Genomic DNA, 19047 nt, shown 5'->3' on the forward strand with positions numbered 1-19047 from the left:
AATCTAGTTACCCTTAAAGGTACCCTTGGAGAGTGCGTGGTGCAGGTAAAAAAATATATCATTTACATTTTGGGATCAAGATTCTTATGGAAATACCCCCCAAAAAACACAATTAAAACATACCGCCAGAACATAAATAGGGGGGAAAAGGTGGCATTGTAATGCACATGCTCAAACAAAAGGGCAATCTGGGCACATAACACCTCTATCACTCGGGCTGTTGTACTTACTGTACTGCAGAAAACTTTCCAGATTGTATTATTTATATCAGCTGCGAGCCGCCAATGAAAGAGTCTAGAGCCGCCATCGTCTCGCGAGCCGCGCAAAGAGGACCTAGGATCTAGACTGTTTGAGCCCACAAGTGCAGCTTGAGACCAAATAGGGATACATCTTTGAAATGTACTAAATCTCATTTACAAATAATAGCTGATTAGTCTAGCCCTTAGAAGTTTCTTTACCCGTTTCAGACATGCTTAAAAGATCAAGGGGCATGTACAAGGACAAACAGATTGCCCGTTGTGCAGAGCTATCTGGCTCTTTCGGGAAAGAGGTCGACAGGATGTTTTCCGAAGCCGGAATGGGGAACTTCATTTCCCCAGCTGTGCATGCATCATCACATCGAAAGAGCCACAGGGAGGACATAGCCACGTTTGTTAAAGAGTTGCAAGGTGATGGAGAATGGGAATTAACAGCCATATACTGTTAATACTTATTAGTAACTATGTTTAACTGAGAGTAAAATGTATGCGAGCACATTAAACTATTGATTGTCTGAATAAAGAGGCTAATGTGATTTCTATTTTCTACATCACAAGGAGACAGACTCTTTGAATACTTGCCAGGAAGGGTGCACAGAGGCTTCCAAGGGTTCTGCTATCCACAGGGGATCAGGGAGCCGCAAAAGATGGCCCTCCAAATGATGCACCTGGCAGAGGCGATGGATGACCGGCAGGATCTTCATGACATTTCATAGAATTAAACATTGAGAGAAAAAGGCTCGCACACTTTTCAAAGGATGAAAAAAAAAAAAAAAATGTGGCTTTTAATTCACCATAAAGTGCAAAACAAAAGTGAGGTGATACAACAAAAAAGAGAACGTTTCGGTCCTCAGACCATCATCAGCCCTGGTATCAGCTGCTTGTAACAAGCTTAAGTAGGTTTGAAGCCACAGGGAGGAGTCTGTCATGGCTGGGGCAGCACATCAATGATTCAATCAGGGCATTGGGCCTACCCGAAACAAGCTGCAAGCAGAGAACCCACACTACACAAATATATACAGCAAATATACACAGCATTACAATGTATATCATGTACAAACAACTGAAGAGTATACATTTTCCATATACACACGTGTTCATGGTTGTAGGATCAAGACCTATGGAGAGAGGGAGTATTGTGCTGCCACCACTTTTTCCTCTCGAGTGGTTCATCATGGCGACTTTTTCTGAGATTAGAGGCATGACGGATGTTATAGCACAAACCCACACCTATACTGAAGACGACATTCAGAGTATCCTATTTCTACATGTTGAGCTACCTGAAAATCCCTCCATGAGCAGTGATGACCTCACGAAAAGGCTGAAACACCTATCAATGAAGGAGACAAGACTGCAGCTTCACGGAACAACATTGAGCGAGTATGTAAGAGCGAGACGTATCCCCAGAGGGCTGAGGATCCATAAGGCCCCCACACTAGGACACACCAGTCCAGATTTCTGCACCAAGTGGTGCGAGATTTTGAATAAGGCATCTTTGGATCTCATGGTCCTGATAATTGAACACACCCAGTCGGAGCTCTCTGACACTCACAAACAGATCAACGAGGTTCAGGATAATATCCGTTCCGCCTTGGATGAGGAAGTCTTTAGGGCCATGGAGAACGAACTGAAAGCTACAATCTCCAAGTACAGAGAAACCACTCACATGACCAAGATTAAGACATTCAGAAGGGTTATGATGGACTACAAGGACGACAAAGTCTACCCATGGAGAACCCAGGGCCCCATTGCCACCAGACGGAGGAAACAGGTCCGGTTTTATGACCAGTTCCCCTACACCTCCGGCTCCAGTGCATCGGAATATCCATCAGACTCTGATCGGGATTTTTTAGAAGAGGACAGCCAAGATGGCCCTCCACACCGCCCAAACCGCTACCACATGCGACAAAGAAGATCAGATGTGGCAGGCGGGGCTCCAGGAGGAAAACCCAGGTCCCAACAGCGACAGAGGGGCAGCAACAGAACTTAACCTTTAACCTTCAACTACCTTCAAACTTCAACTACTGTCTGACAAGCTGGTCACAGGCCAACCAAACAACATGCAAACCATTAGAATAATTATACAAACAGACACTCAAAACACTAGATAAATAACCAAGACACTTCCACCACTGCTCAAGTCTTGTGCTAAATCCGGCAATTTTTACACTCTGATTATGTTCTTTGTGTCCATTAATTTTGCACTGTCCCGTCCAAATAAACAAATCAAATGCTCAATCCTGGACAAATATAACACACTGAGCTGGGAGAACAACATCACATTTGCAAACACCTGCCTTGTCTATAAAGTAATCCATGACTTGGCTCCACCCCCACTCAAAGCATTCATCAACCAACAAACAGGCACATTTCACAGCACGAGGGGGGCTAATAGAGGAGACTGCATTATCCCCCTAAGGAAAAGTGCTTTCAGTCAGTCTGCCTGGTCAGTCAGAGGGTCACGAGAGTGGAACTCTATTCCAACTCGCATCACACATCTCAACACCTACAGATCCTTCAGCCATCAATTAAAACAGTTTCTACTCAACACACAAACCTGTCGGCACTGAAAGCAACATCTGTATGTCTGTACATTTGGTTGTAAACACTGTCTATGTCCCTCTGTGTTGTCAGGTCTGTTTACTGTTGTAGCCTATGTGTAATTGCTTTTAACACTTGCCTGCTTGGCTTATCCTGTTTGTTATTTTGTTGTCTCCTATGCATGTACCTGTTGAGACTGCTGTGTCTTTTTACTCGTGTCCTTTTTAACCTGCGCTATAGCTCTGCTCTGTGTATTTTTACAGTGTACTTCTATTTTTATTATTTTAGGAAGCCTGTTGCAACACCTTGGCCGGGGACTATGGGTGGAAACTAGCCTTTTGGCTAAACCTGGTGTATTTACATTGAATTGTTGATTAATATGCTCTGTCCCCTTTTTCAATAAACTGAACTGAAGGAAATGTCAGGCAGAGACAGGAACGTTTCTACATGCAATATGGGAGTGCAAACTGGTTTACCCGTTTTGGGAAAAGTAATAGAATACATAGGGAAATGGTTGGGTTCGGAGGTGCCTGTGTCACCAAGGTTATGCCTGTTGGGGGACCAAACAGAAGTGCCAAATATATCGAAGTACGACTTTGCAGTGATAAATGTAGGTGTGGTCACGGCTGCCAGAATGATTCTCAGATTATGGAAAAGTACATCCTCTCCAGATTTAAAAAAGTGGGTAGAATTCATGTTAGAAATAGTATCATATGAACACATGTTGGCAAGAGTCAATGATAGAAATGAGGATTTCAAAATTGCATGGGACCGCTTCTTTGCTCATAGCACGACTGGGACACTGTGATGTGGCTATATTATATTATATTGCTTTAATCATTTTATTTATTTTTTGTTGTGAATATATCACGAAACCAAGTATGTTCATGTATTACAGGCCTGGAAATGTATAAGTGAAAGTAAAAATGTTTGTTTATGTTTATGCTGTCTATGTGTGTAAATAAATAAAAACTTTATTTACAAAAAATAAAAAATTAACTGAACTGAACTGAACTGAACCGAACCTAACTGACCAGACGCTGTCGGACTCCGAGCTTCTTATGCTGAACAAAGGTCTGTCTTATGTTCCCCCTACTCCGGCTAATCCTTTTCAGACTAAGGTGGAACTGTTCAAGTTCTTTCGATCCATGAAATTGAAATACTTCTATAAGAAAGATAATGTTCAGGTTTATACACCAATTTCCGTTGCATGTTAGAAGCACATTTTGTCCTCCTGTTACAAACAGCTGCATTGATACATTCTGTAAATTGGTTGAGAGAGATGTAGCCAAACTATTCACCACTCAACGCAGAGATTTTAAAGCAGGAGAGAGAGAGAGACGCTTGCAGGCCTGGGTAAAAGGAGGGATGTAGTCTGGAAACCTGCTGACAAGGGTGGTGCCTGGTTCTGTTAGACAAAAAATGCTATGATGATGAAATACACTCTCAAATCTCAGATCCCTTATATTATACCAAATGTGATGGGGACCCTACAGCAACATTTAAACGTGAGATTGATTCCTTTCTACAGGACTCATTGATGGAAGGCCACATCTCTCAATTAGAGTGTAAGTTCCTGACTAAAGATCATCCCACGATACCTGTTATATATGGTCTACCTAAAGTACATAAGTCCCAAGAGAAACCTCCTTGTCGTCCCATTGTAGCCAGCATTGATAGTCTTCTAGAACCTCTATCACTCTATCTTGACAGATGTCTACGCCCCCTTGTAGTACAATTACCTTCCTATCTGAAGGAAACAAAATCATTAATTGCCTCACTAACACGGATCTCCAAACCTCTACATCAGAGGTGTATGTTATAAGCATGGATGTAAATTCGCTGTACCCTAAGTCCTAATGTACCTAAGACAGAGGGGTTGGAGGCCCTAAGGCATTTTTTAGAACTTAGACCTTCCACTGATCCACCCACAGATTTTCTAGTCTCTATGGCTGATCTTGTCCTGACCAAGAACTACTTTCTCTTTGGGGAGCAGTTCTATCTACAGTCACATGGGCTCTAGCTTTGGCCCTGACTTTGCTAATCTGTATCTGGGGTATCTAGAACACAGGTTTATCCTACGGAAACAAACCATTTTCAGAACATATCCTCATGTATAAGAGATATATAGATGATTGTTTTCTTTTATGGCAGGGCCCATTGAACACCTTACATGAGTATATGTCATACCTCAACAACATTGTCCCCACCATCAAATTCAGTGTTGAGTATACAGTATAGCACTCAGGAGGTTTATTTTCTAGACACCAAAGTGCACATTAAAGATAATCAAATCTCCACCACTCTCTACACAAAACCAACATACAAGAACAGCATTCTACATGCTACGAGCTCTCATCCCACTTCTCTAAAGAAAGGTCTCGCTTTCTCTAAATTTTTGAGACTTAGACGCATCTGTAGTGTACGCCTTTGAGTGCAAGATTGAGCGTGGTGAAGATCCTCCTCCTGAGATCTTCACAGACAACAAAAAGAACCAGCCTGCTAAGGTCCAGCCACCCTCTCCAGGTGAGAGCCCTGCACTCACGCCACCTTTTCATGGAGGACTTTGAACTTGAGGCTCAGAAAATGTATGTGAACTTTTGTGAGAGGGCCTATACCCTACTAGCTGGCTGGATACAGCCCTAAAGAAAGTCTGTCACATGGATATCAGCCAAGCCAGGAATCGGGGTTCTAAAACGTATTCATGTGTCTGTACTACTACCTACTCTCCCTTAAGTGGGGATATGAATGGTGTCATTAGGAAACATTGGGATGTTCTTTCTGTTGATCCCGTTCGTAAGAAACTGTTTTGTGACCCTCCTCTCTTCTCTCACTAGAGAGCCAAGAATGTGAGAGACCTCCTTGTACGGGCAGATACTACTGTCCACTCTGTTCGTGTACAGAGACGTTTGGATGGGATGACTGGCTTCTTTCCTTGTCACAACTGTGCAGCATGTGAGAATTCCAAGAGGTGTTACACCTTCACTAGTCAAGTGACCTCGAAAATTTATGACATCAGGCAATACGCTCGTTTGAGATGAGCAAATTCTGCGCAGATTCGACCAGCGCCTTGCTTGCCCCGTTGCATGATGGTTAGAAAAGTTGTCCCACTTGCTCCGCCTGACCGACTGCGTGAGTCACGTGACTCTCGCGAGAGCCCGACTGCGGATGACAGAGGATGACGAGAAACGCATCGACCTGAGCGCTCATTGGCCATTCTTCTTCTCCTTTGATGTTCATGACAGCTGTCACGGTGTCATAGTAGTACTGCCATCTCCTGGAGTAAATTAACACCTACACACTGTAGGTGTCAATTGACTCGCCTATAGTGCGAAGCCATATGTCAAAGTACATTCTATGCAAAGCAATGTTCCATAATCGCCTGAAAATAAGAACCATTGAGTTTTCATCACCTTTGAATGAGTCCTTTTTCACCAAATTGAAATACCCACTTATCTGGTTTCTGTCATTATAATTCCACAAATGTATTTATGTCACCTTGACATTAAAGTGTATCAATAAATGACAAAATAAATAATTACATTAAAATACAGCTTGATCTTTGATTGCCTTCCTTGATCTGATCCATTTGGCATTCAAAGCAAATAAAAGTACACGTCAAACATAAAAATACATGATAAAAAAAAACAGGGATCACAAGAGATTAATGCCTGGATAGTCCATTAAGCTGGTAAAAGCCTGCTTAAATGGGGTCCAATAATAAGGAACAGAGACTAGACAGGACGACACATCAACAGTTAAAACAGCTCCTGATCCCATGTTATAACACAGTGATACTGAAATTGGAGGCTAATAGCCCCAATTGCAAACAACTGGGATAAATTAGTATTTGCAATCATTCCTCATCCCTTGCACCTTATAAAATGTGAGAAAGTGCTCCAATGACATGCAATTGAATGGTAGGCTATATAGTCCCAATTGCAAACAACTGGGATAAAATTAGTATTTGCAATCATTCCTCATCCCTTGCACCTACATTAGGTGTGGTTTCTCATTATGGCTAGCATATATAAGACAAGAGGCTCGCCTATGTCCAGTACAATTATGACAGGCATGCGCTTGTGCACTCCCCCAATTTGCATTGCGTCCGGTGTTAACTCATTGAGTGCCAATGACGTCTAAAGACGTCAATTCAAATAGTAATGTAGAGTGCCAATGACGTCTAAAGACGTCAATTGCGTTTTTTGACGGTGGGACGTGGATCAAAGCCTGATGCATCTCCTGTACAAATATGGTGGATGTTGAAGGTGTACAAGCTATTTTACGGACCCATTAGGTGGCGACAGTGCTCTCCAGATTAGAGAAAGGTGAGGAAAAACAGCAGAAGAAGCCCTGTGATGAAACGGAAACCGATGCTGGAGCCAGAGCCGTATAGATTGCTCTGGCTGGAGCTAACGTTAGCTGCGAACAGCAGTCAATCCGCTCCCACAACTGAGCCCCTCTGTCTCTGCTGCATAGTTTCTCCACACGATTAGCCGCCAGAAAAGCAGCACCCGACGCCGAAGGGCCAAACAATTCTCAGCAGTCCGGTTTGGCTTTTCGGTGTCGCGCTGGGAGCCGGTGCACAAAAACGGAGCGCTCCGAAAATAGACGCAGGGTGCGTGTTAGGCTGTGTGTTAGTGTGGGGATGAGTTTCTCCCAGCTCCGCCGGCATGCAGGCTGTGTGTTGGTGTGGGGGTGAGTTTCTCCCAGCTCTGGCATGCAAGCTGTGTGTTAGTGTGGGGATGAGTTTATCCCAGCTCCATGCAGAGATTCGTCGCCTGACGCAGGTAGCAGAGATTCGAGCAGAGCCACCAGAGACACTCCCACGGAGGAGGAGTTTGCAGTTGAGGGGGGTGGGGCACGCAGGGCACCACACAACTACACCACGTCACTACATCAGAAAATATTAGCTTCAGAGTCAGTGATGTGCTTGAAATGCTTCATTTCACAAAAGGCTCATTATCTCAGCTTCTAATTTGAAACGTCTGTTTTTGGTGAAAACAACCTATCTTCTCCGGCTGATAACTAAAGAACGGAAAATGATATCAATAAACTTTTTTTTGCTGATGATACAATAGAGTCTCATCGTTCTTTGTGCGTGTTCAGTGTTTACATAGTAATATCACACAATATTCTGTGGGCCTCGAGAAATCACTGAAAACGCTCTGAAAGGGCTGGCACTGGGAGCATCCGTTTTCCAAAAGTGGCTGGCACTCAATTAAAGAGCGCAAACGCTAAATTACCGCTTTTGCGAAGATAGGGCCCCCGGTCTTGCAAGAATCTGGTCAACTTCTCCTCTCCTGCAGCATGGGCTGATTTTAAGTCTTTTAAGAGGTGGCAACAGGGGCGGTTTTAGCATCAGAGCTTTGGGTGGGCTCAGCCCCCCCCGGCAAGAAAATTTTGTACAGTTTCAAGTAGAAATGGATCAAACTGGCGCACTTTGAGATCAAAATGAAGAGACTAGATCTATGAAGAACTACACACATCAATATCTTCTTTACCGTTCTGTGGTTTTACAGCGATGAAAAAATAATTGTTTCCCTATATATACTATATATATTCTGCATACAGGTTACTATATGGTAGAATTATGCTTGCATAAATAATACCAAAATCACTTCAGGGGAGTTTCAAGTAAAGTAACATTTTGCTTTGTAGGCAAAACAATAGTAAAATTAAATCAAAAGGGAACTTCCTAACTTATTGGCTGGAATAATATTCCGACAAGATAATAATATACTGTAAGCACTAAAGCAGGAGTTTCGATTCTGAAGGGCTTAATTTCATTCAGATAACAAGGGACCCGTTTGAAAATATGTTTGTCACTTATGCCCATATGTTTCTCAAAAAACATCGCATCCATTTACACCCGCGTTACTGCGAGCTAGCATGACATGGCTGGTTGGTGCCATGGTAGCCTACCTACCTTCCTCCAGTCCACCTGTTTGTCTGGCAGGCACAGCGACAAGTTCTTTTGTTTAGCCTACGAAACAACGTTACGCGTTAATTTGCATATCAATATGCGCTAATTAAGTAACTACTAACGACTCTGACTGATCAATGCTCACCTCACAGTTTCATTGATCATGAGTGGGGAGAACGATTGTGTGGACTGTGGAGGACCACTTCGCTGCTGTATTGTGTGTGTGACCTGTGTGAAGTGATGTGGGATTAGGCAGATAGATGGAGGAGGGAGCGCCTTCGCAGCCGCGGTTCTAGAAACTTGAACCCCCCCTAAATTTTTGTCTCAGCCCACCCTAAGAACATAGAGGGTGGGGGGGGGACACGCACACAGCACATTGAGTGTAGTCAGAAACTGCTACTAATGACCACCATGGATTTGGAGCGGGGGAAAAAAAAAAAAAAAAAGGGGGTTTTTGCCTCTATTTTTTTGGGTGGGCTGAGACTATTTTTGGGTGGGCTAAAGCCCACCCAAAAAAGGCCTAGAACCGCCCCTGGGTGGCAACCACGAGCAATTATTATTGCAGCGGGAGATGCTTATGGATTTACAGGCTTGATTCCATGTTCCCCACAGGAATGAATAAAGAACTTAACATGACTCCTTTCCTGTAGGGGGCATATGTACTCACCCTCTTGTCTTGTCTATTGTTTGTAAACAATTTTTTTGTCAATGATTAGCCTACACTGATTTATGAACGGTCTAAACAACCTGATGCCCTCAGTGGGCTATAATTGATTTGCATAAGCAGGTTATTGTTTTAATGTGAATTGTGAACATATTGATAATGTTTTCTGTGACAGACATGTGTATATGCTGAACAAGCTGGAGCTTGACTCCCAATCACCTAATTAGGTGCTGATGACTGATGATTGTCACCTGTCAAGGTTTACCACCTGATCATTCATGTTGCCTCACTGCCTATTCAAGGCCTGTTTGTACACCATTTCAGCAAGCACACTGATGATGGCCGGACGGCCGAAAACGTTCTGTGCCAAAGAACATTAAAGCTATTTATTGCATTCGAGTGCGGTCCCCACTTCTCCTTTCTTCCATTAAGTCTTTTTGGGACGACGCACCAGTCTGAGCGCAGTGGTAACTTTATTATTTTCTGATTTTAAGTCTGCAATGAGTTCATCAGAGGCAGGCAGACTGTAGGGTGCAGACAGAGGGGTTGGTGAGGCCAGGTCAAGTTGAACTCATGCATGCATGACTCAAAATGGATGCGAAAAGGTGCAAACATACCAGACGCTGAAGTGACGAAACATCTGGAAGCGCCGCCAGTTTAATTTTGGCGGATTTGTTAGCACATTAGACGTTCAGTCAGACCAGCCGTGATGCGGCCGGCTCGCCCCATGCAGAGATTGTTTCGGCGTCTGATCTATTTTTGTGTGAGAGCCGCGAGTGATTGTGTGAAGCCAGATAGGAAGTCAGTACAAGTTGTCACCGGCGCGGAGCAAAGCAGTGCGTCTGATGTGAATGGCACTTCACATCAGGCACTTTGCGTCTGCAGCGTCACAATTATCTTCCACCCTCCTCCCTGCATGCATGCTCCAACCCGCTCTGACTGACTGGTGGCGACCATTAGGGGAGAGTGGGGTGAGTTGTGCCAGTGGGGAAGTTGTGCCACCCCTTGTATCTAGAAAACCATAGAAGAAATTGGTCATGTGACCACACATTTTTGAAGAGGCATCCATTTTACTCACTCTGCAAAGAAGGGAGGCAGATGGCACAAGAGCTAAGCACATTTAACACATTGAGTGCCAAGGACGTCTGTGCACGTCCTAAAAAAAAGTAACGAGGAGTGCCAAGGACGTCTGTGGACGTCCTAAAATCATAATTCATATTATTCCATAATTCTGCTGTTTAAGGTCGTACCTAGCCAGTGAGCATGAATCCCTTCAAGGGATCACACGGCGCCACCTTAAACATCGTCACGGAACTGCTCCACCCACCTCAGATCCTTCACTTTGTGCAGGAGAAAGCGGAGAAAGCCGTGATCAAAGAGGAAACCGATGCATGCTTCAGCCAGAGCCGTATATATTGCTCTGTCTGCAGCGGAGAGTGGGCTCGGCTGCATCCGCGCTCACAACTGAGCTCTTATGCTTCTATCTATCTCCACACGATTTCCTGCCAGAAAGCCAGCATCTGAAGCCGAACGGCCAAGCCTTTTCGTTCAGTCGCGTTTGCCAGCGCGCATCATTTCCTTGATGCGCGCTGGGATCTGTCCGGGGCAAAAACGGAGTCGAGAAAACAAACTCTGTGCGTGTGGGAGGAGCCCGCAGCTCAGAGGTGGAGAGGGGGGGGGGGGGGGGGGGGGGGGGGGGCACGCAGGCTGCACAGAAACCACACTACGCCACCACATCAGAAAACACCAGCCAGAGTCAGTGAATGTGCTCGAAATTAGAGTGCAAAAGGTATTCATAAAAGTGACTATATCTTGGAAAGTAAAAAAAAAACGACAGAAAACCCTTGAAAGTGCACTTTTTTCAGAGGCTGCCATTTCATAATGGAACTGTCTAGAAACAAAATTTCTTCTTTGGAAGAAGCAGGAGTGTTCAATGTTTCATTAAAGTCCAGCCCCGTCAATATAGCCATAATAGAAAAAATTCTATAGCTGTTTTCACCTGAATGGAAGTGAATCTGGCACAGGCTGCAGACAATTTTACTGAAGCGCTGTGGCACTCAATGTGTTAAGTTCAAAAAACTGTTTTTTGCCTCTCAAAGTAAAATCTTTATGATCAAGGTTTATTGATTGTTGTGTCTGAACAATTATAGACAAGTTGAAAACATTTCACACATGTGTTAGTGTTTTAGTAAGCTACAATATGAGGCTATACTGTTAGCATGATGTTAGCTCCAAACCAGCTAAATGATACAAGTTTGTTAAAATGGTGGGGATGGGGTGATTTGTGCCAAAAGGCCTGGGTTAAGTTGTGCCAGTGCAGTTGCAGTTGATTTAGTGAAATTTTATTTCATTTTGTTCTTAAATGTTTAAATAGACCTTGTTGAAGAATATTGCAGTATTGGCAAGTGTAGCCTGGCTCTGTGATAGTTGATTTTGTTCATTTTGAACATAATTTTTATTTCTGAAAATGTTAAATATGTAGGTCAACTGCTGCTACCGTTTAGCCTTGTTTAACCCTGTTATAGTACACTGGACTTTAGTGTTATCTTTATTTTGTCTTGCTTTGATATAGCATTACAGTATATGAGATGAAAATGTTCTGTTTTACTTCAGTAATCAATGGCACAATTTACCCCAACGTATTCTCTCCAAAGGCACAACTTACCCCGCACCGGGGGCAAGTTGTGCCAAGAGACCACTTTTTTAAGAATAGCCATATTTTTTTAACAGTTTATTTAAGATCCAAAGGGAGTGTTCCCAGTGGTGCACAACATCCTGAAATATATTTACATATTGTAGTTGGAGGCATTACTGTCATGCCCTCACTTTAAAGACACCTCAAGTAAAAAGTGGCACAACTCACCCCACTCTCCCCTAATGGATTTCGTTTCCACTCCCTCCGTGTCGAATCTGTCTATCTCAAATGCCTGTGCCACTGTGAAACAACAACATCAACCATGCTAGCTCGTTGCTACATGCTGAAAACGGTTGGATCTGGATTGTGCAATAAAGCAGGCCTGCTTGATACTTTTGGTGGATAGTTGTAAAGGTAAACATAGCCTTTTTCGCCTATACCAGGGTGGAGGTATTAGCAGTCAGACTCTGCCGTTGTAGGGAGGGAGTCTGGCAAGCGAGACTACCCGGGGAGGAATTCAAGCTAGGAGCTGCTGAGATGGAGTGGAGCGGTCCAAGGCAGTGATTGACCTGGTTGTGGTCAACTTGTGAACCTCCACGAGTTGCTGGAACATTGTGTTTTTGATGAATGTGTGGCCTTATTCAACTCCAACAGCACATACAGGAAGACACAGCAGAGCAAGCTCATCTAGAACCTCTATCTCCAATCTGTAGGGCTGCAAGAACCCTACATCACTCTCGTTGACATGGACATGATCTAGAGGATGGCAACTCAGACACAAGATGGCACCCCATACAAGTGGTCGGACTATGTCCACAAGGTGTCATCCATCATCCTTGCCCGCCATGGTGATCATATGACATGTTTTAAGTGGTTTCATTATTCAATTATTCAAGTTACAGCTAATAAAAAGAGCTTATTTTAGTTATCTTGTCATACATTCATTAAATATTTTACTGCAAGAAATCCTGGGGGTAATTGGTACAGCAGTACCAAGGTAAAATGGGTGTTGACATTAACATCTTTTCAGTGAACATAATTCTGAAATGACTCCCAAAACATCCACCATTGTTAATCTCCTTCCTTGTGGTAAACCCCAAACGCACAGTATACCTTCCCATTCAAAAGTTACATTTCCACAATACTGGATGGTAGCCATCTTGGAATTCTGGGTCAAAATCATGTCATAATGTCAAACTGATGTCAGAATCGGATTCCTCATGGTTGACTTACAGCGAAAAGTGTCTTCATACATTATTCTATGTGCTCTGGGTCAAAAGTCAATCTTTCAACATGGCGCCAGTGGCCATCTTGGATTTGGCCATCTGGCAAAGGAAATCCCAGGATCTTTAGGAGGGACCTGGGGGCTATTTTAACAAAAGGTCTATATAATAGGGTGACCAGACGTCCCCGATTTTCGGGGACAGTCCCCGATTTCGGTGCTCTGTCCCCAGCTGGAGCTGTCCCCGAAAATGTCCCCGATTTTGCCCACAAAGTCAAATAATAATACTGGCAAGAAACTCGATAACAGAGCATTTGCGGCACCACAAAAGCCTGTCGTTGTGCGCACGTTGTGCAAAGTGCTGCCTGTGTGTGACAGAGTAGATCACAGAGTAGATGTTTCTCCCTCTGCCCGTGCCGTGGTTTTCCCAGGACCCAGCCGCCCGCAACCGAAGCCCCAGAGGTGGCGAACGAGAGGCGGCGTCTGCTTGCTGCTTTTGCTGCCGTCCTTGTTTACCGGACCCCATTCAGCGGGTTATCCATCCCAGTTGTTTTGAATAGTTAAAAGTACAGTAAAACTATCTGGTAAGTAAGTGCAGTAACTAACTCAAAACGTTTTTGCAGAGAAGTCAGTAACGTTTTTATGTACACCAAACTCCATTGAAAAAAATGTAAATTTTTAACATGATTGGCGATGGATCATTGTTATCTAGTCATTAGCCTACTGTTCCCTAAATTGGCCTTCAGCCATCAAAACTTTGATAACCCCTGGTTTAAATTAACACAATAGGTCATATTTACTGTATCTCTAGATTACAATTTTAATCATTAAAATTGCCTTTTAGTATTAACATGATTTTTTTAATTATTTTGTCAGCATTTAATATTAAATTAGCAGTTAATATGGTCATGTGGCCATTGAACACTTGAAACTGGTGAGCGACACCTAAACTCAAGGAAAGTGTTTACTGAGGTAATAAATCAGTACTGTAATGTTTTTGTTTTGTGGAAATAAATTATCCACCAGTTGGTGAGGTCAAAGAGAGAAGTTGTCCCTCTCTATGTTCCTGCCACTCTACACAATACACCAGTAGCCTATTTCCCATGAATTACCTAGGCTGTCTAATTTGTGGTAAAATGTGCCAGATAACTAGTAACCATTGTAAACTGCTTCTTTTTCAATTGTTTCAAAATCACAAAGTTCTTCATAGATCTAGCCTCTTACTTTTGCTCTCAAAGTGCACCAGATTTATGCATTTTACTGTAAAATGTACACAATTTTCTAAAAGACGGGGGGGCACTGCCCCCCCCTGGGCCCCCCTAGCGGACCAGAAAATGTCCCCGATTTTCATTTGAGATATCTGGTCACCTTACTATATAAGTCAAATCACTCATCAAAACATCTTAGCCATAGAATGGTCATGGCTTTGAAGTTATAGCATCGGTTATCAGATACTGCCATTTCCTTCTCACGTCATCGAATTCACCATTGATTAGTCACTTTAACAGTTTATGATGTTCTATATTGTATCATTGTTCTATATTGTATCATTGTAATCCTTCACCATGAAAACGTTGGGATAGACCACCTTTTCTGTGTTAGCATGTGTGGTTCAGGAGATATGATGTAAACTACATAATTTGCTTATGGCAGAATTAAAATGGCCGCCACAAGGTATTTTTGCGATGGCTCAATTTCTGAAAATGTACAGGGCCCCAAATAATAAGCGTACCAAGTTTCATGCTTTTACGAAAAAGGGAACATCATTTTCACATATCATCTGGACTAATACACAGAAATCAGGGTTTTGTCATTCATATGGGGGTAGGTTTGTTTACAGAGTGATAACTATCCTTAAGCTACCAAATCGGGAGGGTTATCATACCAAAATATAAACTAGAGACATGTAGGAAGACAAAAATAACAAAATTGTGCGGTCACCTCAGGTGGTACCGATTTCTGCATTGGCCCATGGACTAATAGACAAAGAACAATTCAACATTATTTTCCAACAAAACTTTATTCTCCACATTAATATGCATTAGGACATGGCCAGCTGACCTTCCACCCACCACCACCACCAACTCCAACTCCACCACCACCAACTCCACCACCACCAACCCCCCCACCACCACCACCACTAATCAAACCAACCTTCATCCTGCGTCCACCTCCTGTTGCCACAAGGCCTCCTCCCTCCCCCAGCCTTCACCAAGTGCCCCACCCCAGGCCCCCAGCGCCCACCTCCGACCTCACCTCTGGAACTTCAGCCCCCCCATTCAACTTGACCGAATGTGGTGACCCCAAACAAGGTAGGTAACTATATTCCTCCCTTGAATGATTGAAATTGCTGCAATTTGGATGTAACTTGTTTCTGTGAATAACACTTGTTTGTTAATAGATTTCACCCATAACATCATACTGCTACTATTGGACTTGACACAAGCCAACAAACACCTCTACCTCCGCAATAAAATCGGGTTCTACAAAAAACTGGAGCAGGATTTCGCTAGAAAAGGTTATGCCTTTTCTGCAGATAAGCTAAGGAAGAAGCTTGGCAATCTCCTTACCACCTACAAGCGAGCTAAAGATAGGTGTCGGTCAACAGGAGAGGAGACGGTGACATGGGAGTACTATGTGGTGAGTCAAATTTGTCCTTAAATGTGCAAGTAAGGTATTTTAGTCTTGTAAATCCAGTGAGACTACGTATATACTGTGAGAATATTCTTTTCGGCTATTTTTACTTCCTCAGATAATGGATGACCTGTTTGGGAAATGTGGGGTTGGGGAGGCCCTGCCAGGCACCATCAGGGAGACCCCTCTATTCCCCACAAAAACCCCATCCATGCGGCTCAGGTCGGTGACCCCTTCCCCCTCAGAGGAGCAGCCTGGTCCCTCCACCACCCTGCCAAGCACCTCCACCCCACAGCCTGGTCGCTCGACCACCCTACAGCCTGGTCCCTCCACCACCCTGCCAAGCACCTCACAGAGTGCACCTGGAGCCCGCTCACGGAGGCGAGTGTCCTCCAGCAACTTCTACGACACGTATGAGACTCATGCAGAGAGGACTGCTGTGCTGGAGTCCCTGGTGCGACCAGACCAGGAGCGCTGGAGGAGGCTGAAAGAGAGGAAGAGAAGGCGCTTTGAGCAAAAGCTGTTGACCAGTCTGGCAACCCTTTCGAACCAAATAACCCAAGTCATCAGCCAGCAGGCAACACTTATCGATCTAATGAAAAATAAATAAATGATTCAGTTTATACAGTATTTGTCATTCTTTAAACTTTTGGTGGAACAATGTGAGGGCTTTTATTCTTTTGGCTAATCCCAAAAGGAATATCATGGGTTCAACACTAAATGTTAGCCTAAAAGGTACTGAGGCAGTGGTTGGTTGGCCACTTTGGAAGTGAAACAGTAGCCCACCTCTGGGGACCACTGATACTCCGAGATCCCCTGCTGATTTAGCCTGGGGTTTGAAATGCCCAGTTTCCATGAGCTGCCACTTGGAGGCACAGCAGGAGTCTTGATGATGGAGAGGCACTATCCACAGGAGGCAATGCATATAATACACCTGTCCTGTGGATATTCTTTAAAGTGCATCACATCACCCTGTGGGATAACACCCACCAGCCCACAAAAAAGTTAAGGATGACCAATACAGAATAGAAACAATGATTCCAAAATGTTAATTCACTGGGCAAAATAGGAAAACTATTCCAACTGAGGTACTAAAAGATGCCCTATTTTTGTGACTTTTTCACAAGTGCTGAAAAAATATAATCTGCTGATATTGATCATCATGCATCCCGTGTGTGTGTGTGTGTGTGTGTGTGTGTGTGTGTGTTGTATGTCTACAAGAGGCCAGAAATGAAATCTCTGTAGTGATTTGCATCTCGGGGTGGATGAGGGTCAGGGTCATGATCAACCTGATCTTCATCAGGGTCATCAGGCCTCAAGCAGATGTTGTACAGGATACAGCAGGCAGTGACTGCTGAACTAATGTTCCCAATGTCTTTCATGTGTAGGCATTTGAGCCTCCGGAACTTTGTCTTTAGGATTCCAAAGGCATGCTCAATGACCACACGGGCTGTGTTCAGCTTCTGATTAAACCGTCTCTGCCTGCCAGTTAGATGGCCGTTATCCCTGTATGGCTTCAACAGTTGGGGTAATAGGGGATATGCAGAGTCTCCGATGATATACATTCCCTCTGGCACCACGGAAAGGGGATCTTGCTCCAGCTGTTAACCAACAATGGACGTGCGGAATGCCCACGTATCATGCCAACTGCCAGGGTCACCTGCTTTGACATGGCAGAACGCTGGCTGCCACAGAATCCTGTGAGGAGGACAGAATAGAACTGCTTTCTATTGAGATATGCTATTGGGTTATTGCAGTGTGGTTTCACGATGGGGATATGGCATCCATCGACAGCACAGACAGTGTTTGGGAAATCCTGCAGCTCGGAAACCTAGCTCTGAATTTTGCAGAGCTTGATCAGTGGGCCAAGTAATGTGGTGTGATAGGTGGGTGTTGACAAGACTGCAGAATTCATGGATATGGAGTGAGACGGTGGATTTTGTAATGTTGAAGCGGTCTGCAATGCCTCGATAGGATTCCTGGTTGGCCAGGGTCCAGAGACAGGCAAGGACACTGTTGGTGACTGGCAACTTGGTGTGCTGTGGGTTCATGTAATCAGGTCCTGATTGATGATGGAGACGGAGCCAAAAGAGATGAGCATTTAATCATAAGGCGTAGCCTGTAACAACATACATGTAAACAATGTGTGTGGTTTTGTACATACTTCAACATGTTCGCGGGACAGTCTAAAATGACTTTGGAAGTCTGAAAGGCTGTACTGCGGGACCACCACTTCCACAAACTGCTGGATTTTGGGTACAGCTCTAGGGAAGGCAGCCACATGGAGCAGCTGCTGGAACCGGTTTACTGAGATATACTGAGGTTATAGATTATGTGACATAACGTTTCACTGACAAATGATGTGATCTGTATCCTGACAGATGTAGGCCCACATTCAGAGTATCTCTCTCTCTCTATGTGTGTGTATCTATCTATCTATCTATCTATCTATCTATCCTACACACACACACACACACACACACACACACACACACACACACACACACACACACACACACACACACACACACACACACACAATAGTAGCCTAGGTAAACCCAGCCACCACGTGACCTGCTCTCTCAGTTCCCAGTCACTATCGTCTAGCGAACGGGCCATTCAAATCGATTTCTGCGGCGATTGAAAGACTCGCGCAGACCCGCAGCCACCCCGCAGCCAATGAGTGACGGCGTGACTGCCAACATCAGTCCTGCCGTGATCGGCCAATCAGAGAGTGCGTCTTTGTCAATGACGTGTAACAGCTGCAGCGGCTTAGCACTACCTAGCCGTTAGCATTTGGCCTCTCTAAAGCATAGCTCCCGAGCTAGCTACTAGCTGGCTAGCTATATGGCTATGCAACTACGTGAGGAAATTCAAGTGAAAACAGCTGTTGAGGTTGAGGTCTGTTGATCAAAATAACACCTAGCGTTATCGAAATCGGATTTTAGCGGACCATACAAGCCAGGGCTTCAGAGCTGATCACCTGGACACATTTTATGGCGAAATTATCTGATAAACTTGTCTGTGCTGCTCTGTGGTGATCAGCTAATGTCTTCATAGCATTGTGATTATGATTTAATGCATTATGGAAGATAAACGCTGGTTTAACATAATTAAAATAATTCCCTACCAAACATGTAAAGTGACGCTTCTGGGCAGTAGACCATT

At 44.0% G+C, this 19047-nt stretch overlaps 1 pseudogene across 1 annotated transcript; it reads right to left on the bottom strand.

Moving 5' to 3' along the window:
* Positions 1-17093: 17093 nt before the first annotated feature.
* LOC310797364 lies at positions 17094-17930 on the bottom strand (annotated as a pseudogene). The gene has a single exon. The product of its transcript is annotated as an uncharacterized misc_RNA (transcript).
* Positions 17931-19047: the final 1117 nt, after the last annotated feature.

This window comes from Poromitra crassiceps, assembly GCF_964638095.1.
Source record: "Poromitra crassiceps genome assembly, chromosome: 1".
NCBI classification, from domain to species: domain Eukaryota; kingdom Metazoa; phylum Chordata; class Actinopteri; order Beryciformes; family Melamphaidae; genus Poromitra; species Poromitra crassiceps.